This window comes from Aotus nancymaae, unplaced genomic scaffold (assembly GCF_030222135.1).
Source record: "Aotus nancymaae isolate 86718 unplaced genomic scaffold, 86718_ANA_hifiasm-v0.15.2.pri h1tg000067l, whole genome shotgun sequence".
In the NCBI taxonomy this organism is placed as follows: Eukaryota; Metazoa; Chordata; class Mammalia; order Primates; family Aotidae; genus Aotus; species Aotus nancymaae.
The window spans coordinates 21,521,484-21,527,654 of NW_026988482.1; the positions used below are offsets into that span (position 1 = coordinate 21,521,484).

The 6,171-nt window shown below is 48.1% G+C and overlaps 1 protein-coding gene across 1 annotated transcript in view; it reads left to right on the forward strand.

Annotated features, from left to right (window-relative positions):
- Positions 1 to 1,769, forward strand: part of KLHL18 (kelch like family member 18) — a 65,650-nt gene extending 63,881 nt beyond the window's left edge. The window contains exon 11 of the transcript XR_010338975.1: positions 993 to 1,769. The gene's annotated coding sequence lies outside the window, so the exon portion shown is untranslated. The remainder of the gene's footprint in view (positions 1 to 992) is intronic.
- The last annotated feature ends 4,402 nt before the right edge of the window (positions 1,770 to 6,171 follow it).

A 6,171-nucleotide genomic window follows, 5' to 3' on the forward strand; every position in this document is an offset into this window, starting at 1 on the left:
TCCCATCTTCAGTTTCCACTTCCCCAAATACAGCTGCATTCCAGATCTGCCCTTCCAAGTTTACACTCTGGTTACTGTGGTTTTGCCTGTTGGGAAACTCTTCAGTCACACTTTTCCAAAAGTCAGCTTGTGGTCAGTCTTGTCCATGGGAGACTTGGATGGCAACTTTATTTTTTTAAGTTTTTGGAAGGCATATCACTCCCGCACACACCCAGGACACGTCTTACATAGAAACACTCTGTGTTGGTTGATTCTCACGTGGTCCTCAGTAATCCCCACGGAGCAGGTAACATTTTGGCATAAGGAAACTGCCTCAGAAGGGCCAAGTAATTTGCCTGACTCCAGCTAACCAGTGGTATTGTGAGAAGTTGAGACCAGATCTCCACACTCACAGTCCAGTCTGCCTAAGGGCAGCAATGTCTTCCACCTATGGAGGGAGCAGCGTTCCTCCCAACACCGTCATAGATCTTGGAAAAGCAGACTGGGCAGCGAGGGGAAGAGTGTAAAAGCGGGTGCGTTTGTGCTAAAAAACATAGCCAGACTATTTGGGGGTCTCTCTCTTGGAAGAAAGGCCAGATGCTTGTAAAGTAAAGCAGCCCTTTCCATATAACCTACGCCCCCTTGACAAGAGCCAAAGAGGCCCATGAGTGAAGAGTGTACTGGTAAGTCAAGCTAGACTCATCTGCCTGACTTGCCATTTTTTTTCTTTCTTTGTTTCTGTTCTTTGGACTCCTTTCCCCTCACGACCAGCAGCAGAGCCCACTCCGTTTCACCCCAAAGTCCAGCACTGCTGCTTTTTATTGCTACTCACAATAATGGTACACAGCATTGCTCACAGCAGCCTTGAACTCCTGGCTTCAAGCAAACCTCCCTAAGTGTTGAGATTACAGGTGTGAGCCACCATACCCAGCCTAGTTTTGCAGTTCATAAAACCTAAAATTTATAGCATGGCATAGACGGTCACTGTGATATTGACATTTCTTCCCTCTTAGCTGCCCAGCAACAATCTTCAGGGTCTCAATCTAGATGCCACCTTCATGAAGACGTCTCTGATTGGCATGGTGCTCCTCTGTCTGCTGTGCTGGCCCTTGGCTGTATCCTACCATGCAGTGACCTGTTTGCCTGTTTTACCTGCTATGTGGTGAGCTCTGTGAGACTGTTACTGTAGACCCAAGACTGGACATGAAGAAGAGGCTCAACGATAGCTTCTTGAAGAATTTAGGGACAATCAGGTATATCTACGTTCAAATGTCACCTAATTATACCTCTCTTGTCTTCCTCCTTTTCACATCACTGATTTTTTAATAGTTTTATTGAGGCACAGTTTACATACCTTAAAGTTCATTTATATTAAGTGTTTCAACGCAATGACTTTTAGTAAGTGTACAGAGTTGTACAACCATTATCACCATCTCGTTTTAAAATATTTCCATCACTCAATTAATCCCCTTTGCAGTTAATTCCCTTTTTCACCCACATCATCAGGCAACCACTATTTTACTTTGTCTCTATAGATTTTCCTATTCTAGACATTTCATGTAAGTGGAATCGTACAATATGTGGCATTCTGTGTCTGGCATCCTACTTCAGAATAATTTAGAAGTTCATTTATATTGTAGAATGTACCAATAGTTCCTTTTATTGTTTTTAAATTGTATTCCACTGTATGTATATGTATGTACCATATTTCGTTCATTCGCCAGTTGATGAAATGTTTATATTGTTTCCAATTTGGGACTATTATGAATAATACTGCTATGAACATTTATGTATAAGTCTTTGTAGACATATATTTCTTTCTTTCTTTTTTTTTTTTTTTGAGACGGAGTCTTGCTCTGTCACCAGGCTGGAGTGCAGTGGCCCAATCTCTGCTCACTGCAACCTCCGCCTCCTGGGTTCAAGAGATTCTCCAGCCTCAGCCTCCCGAGTAGCTGGGACCACAGGCGCTTGCCACCATGCCCAGCTAATTTTTGTATTTTTAGTAGGGACGGGGTTTCACCATGGCCAGGATGGTCTTGATCTCTTGACCTCCTGATCCGCCCGCCTCGGCCTTCCAAAGTGCTGGGATTACAGGCATGAACCACTGCGCCTGGCCTGTAGACATATATTTCATTACTCAGTGCAGGAGTGGCTACCAGGCCAGCTATCAGGATACAGGCTCTGCTTCCCTGTCTATTTGCACATTGAGCTTCTGCAAAAGATTCATTTAAAGAAAGAACTCCAGCTGGGCACGGTGGCTCACACCTGTAATCCCAGCACTTTGGGAGGCTAAGGCAGGCGGATCACAAAGTCAAGAGATCTAGACCATCCTGGCCATGGTGAAACCCCGTCTCTACTAAAAATACAAAAATTGACTGGGCATGGTGGCACACGCCTGTAGTCCCAGCTACTTGGAAGGTTGAGGCAGGAGAATCGCTTGAACCTGGGAGGCAGAGGTTGCAGTGAGCTGAGATCGTACCACTGCACTCCAGCCTGGTGACAGAGTGAGACTCTGTCTCAAAAAAAGGAAAGAATTCCATAACTTAAAGGTGACAAAAAGAAGAGGTTGAAAATTGGTCCTTTGGGCACATACACAGGAGCTGTCTGATGGGAGCTGTGCCAGGTCCAGAGAGAATGTTCTTGGACATAATGGCTGGCACCACACAAATGCTACTGATGGTGATGCTATCTATTTGAGACCACCCTTTTCATGAACTTTTTTGAACACCTACTTTATCTTTATGCCATGCTCAGGGAAGGGTCATTTGCCCAAGGTTACAGAGCTAGGAGGGAACAAGAGCTCAGTTATTCCCACCAGACTCTGTGTTCTAGGAGGCAGGCTCAGGTCTACTTTGCTCACATTAACACCAGTGCCTCCTGAGCCCCTGGAATGCCTGCAGTGTTTGCCCCCCTGAGTCTCTGCTCTTCTAGTCCATCCAGCTAGATCCCTCTTTCCTAAAGGATTGGTACCTGGAATGGATCCCCTCCTGAATGGACTGTATGTTGCCTGAAAGGTGAGGATCCTTCAGCCTGCCATTCAAGGACCCTAGAGGCCAAATATGCCTTGCTACCAGCCTTAGTGAGCCACCCAGCTAGCTCTGTTACCACAGATACTCACTTGTGGCCACCTCCACCTGGGCCTGGGGCTGTGGAAAGACAAGGAGATCAGGCTGAATCTATCCTGGCCATCACATGGGCGCTAAGAGTTGTCATGTCTGTAGTTGTTTTTAATTGTTAAGGCAACTTCTTTTGCCAGATTCAAAAGGTACAAAAGGATATTTAGAGAAAAGCAAGGCTGCAGCCTGAAGACAAGCCTGTTGGCTATATCTCACTTCTTTCTCTTCAAACACCTAGATATCCAAAAAGAACTATTGGTCAACTCAGTTAATTTTTATTTTTATTTTTAATTTTTTTATTTGCTCTTGGCATCAAAATGATCCTGTTGCAAATTTTTATTTTTATTTATTTTTAGTTTCAGGTTTTTTTTTTTTTTGGAGACGGAGTTTTGCTCGTTACCCAGGCTGGAGTGCAATGGCGCGATCTCGGCTCACCGCAACCTCCGCCTCCTGGGTTCAGGCAATTCTCCTGCCTCAGCCTCCTGAGTAGCTGGGATTACAGGCACGCGCCACCATGCCCAGCTAATTTTTTTTTGTATTAGTAGAGACGGGGTTTCACCATGTTGACCAGGATGGTCTCGATCTCTTGACCTCGTGATCCACCCACCTCGGCCTCCCAAAGTGCTGGGATTACAGGCTTGAGCCACCGCGCCCGGCCTAGTTTCAGTTTTTTGAGACAAGGTCTCACTCGGTTGCCCAGGCTGGAACGCAGTGGTGCTGTCACAGATTACTGCAGCCTTGACCTGCTGGGTTTATGTGATCCTCTCACGTCAGTCTCTCTAATAGCTGGGATTACAGGCACATGCCACCATGCCTGGCTACTTTTTAAATTTTCTTGTAGAGACAAGGTCTCACTTTGTTCCCAAGCTGGTGAACTACCGAGCTCAAGCAATCCTCCCTCTTTGGCCTCCCAAAGTGCTAAGCTTACAGGAGTGAGACCCCGGATACAGCATACAGGGTTGTTTCAACTCCCGGATCCAAATCCAGTGCTTCCTTCCTGTAGTAACATTGGGCAATCTACTTAAGCTCTCTCAGTGTCAGTTCTTTCATCATAAAGCTAGCCTGACAGGAGCACCTGCCTCATAGAGGCGTGATCAAGATTAGGTAATTAATCCACAGAAACTTCTTAGCATGATACGCTGGCACTGAATAACTGTTAGCTGCTGTTATCTGTTTTATTTAATTGTTTACATTTTATATATGTTTTCTAAAAGACCAGGCTGGGTGTGGTGGCTCATGCCTGTAATTCCAACATTTTAGGAGGCTTAGGTGGGAGGATTGCTTGAGCCTAGGAGTTTGAGACCAGCTAGGGCAACATGAAAAGACCTCGTCTCTATAAAAAATACAGAAATTGGCCAGGTGCGGTGGCTCAGGCCTGTAATCCCAGCACTTTGGAGACACACTCTGATAGCACTTAGATATGTGACCTTGGGCAAAATTACTTAATCACTCTCAGTCTCAGTACCCTTATTTATTCAAATAGGGGTGATAATAATAGTATCTACCTCACTGAGATATTGAGAGTATTAATAAATTTAAATAACTTAGAATTGAGGCGGGCTGATTACAAAATCAAGTGATCAAGACCATCCTGGCCAACATGGTAAAACCCCATCTCTACTAAAAGTATAAAAATTAGCTGGGTGTGGTGGCACCCACCTGTATAGTCCCAGCTACTTGGGAGGCTGAGGCAGGAGAATTGCTTGAACCTGGGAGGCAGAGGTTGTAGTGAGCCGAGATTAAGCCCCTGCACTCCAGCCTGGCAACAGAGCGAGACTCCATCTAAAAATATATATTATAAATATATAACATATTTTTAGATGTATAATTTATAATATATATTATATATTATAATATGTAATATATATAATATATAATATATAATATTGGCTTAAGCCCAGAAGGCAGAGGTTGCAGTGAGCCAAGATCATGCCACTGCTCTTCAGCCTGGGCAAGAGAGCCAGACCTTGTCTCAAAAAAGAAAAGAAAATTAGCTGGCAGTGGCATGTGCTACTGTGGGGGCTGAGATGGGAGAATTTCTTTCTTTTTTTTTTGAGACAGAGTTTCACTTTGTTGCCTGGGCTGGAGTACAGTGGCAATCTCTGCTCACTGCAACGTCCACCTCCTAGGTTTAAGCGATTCTCCTGCCTCAGCCTCCTGAGTAGCTGGGATTACAGGTCCCCGCCACTATGCCCAGCTAATTTTTTGTATTTTTAGTAGAGACAGGGTCTCACCATATTGGCCAGGCTGGTCTCGAACTCCTGACCTTGTGATTCGCCTGCCTCGGTCTCCCAAAGTGCTGTGATTACAGGCGTGAGCCACCAAGCCCTAAGGGCGGTGGCACCTAGGAAGTACTGTATAAGGAACCGTGACACTAACTTAAAGTGGGACTCAGTGCTCTCTTCCGCCTTGAGTGCCCCGCTCATCAACGGTCTGGGTGAGGCCCCAGGTACTAAAGAAGCCCTCGCTCGACTGCCTGGGGGCCCACCGCAGCCCCCAAACCAGCCCGGAGCGGTCTGATGGTGCCCAGGGAATGGTTTCAAAGGTAACAGCAAGTGGGGCGGGGCTTAGAACGGAGGACAGGGCTCGAGCCTGGGCAGGGCCCTCCTGGGAGAGGAGGCGGCGACGCCGAGGGGAGGCGGGATCAGGGGTGCTGGGAGGGCGCGCGCGGCGAGGGGCACATGCAGGGTCCCGGCGCGACACTGCTCCTGAGCGCGGGAGAACTGGGGCCTGGGCGCCGGGGCTCGGCCTCCTGGTACTGCCAGGAGGACGGCTCAGTGTGCCACTGGCTGCGGAAGCCGCAGCCTCCCGAGCCACGCACCAGGTTACCCTCCGCACGCCGCTCCGACTTCCGTCTGCCAGGTAGGACGCCTTGGCCCGGCGCCGCCTTGGCCCGGCCCCGCCTCCGCCCAGCCCGAGGAGGAGGGTCGGGCAGGCGGCAGATGCGAGGCGGGCAGCCCCGCCCCGACGCGCCGCCTTGGCCGCGCCTTCAAGACGCTGGTCCTTGGCACCCAAGCCCAGGGCGACGTGGATCCCCGCCCCCTCGGCTCCCCGCACACCCTGGTCCTGGATGACC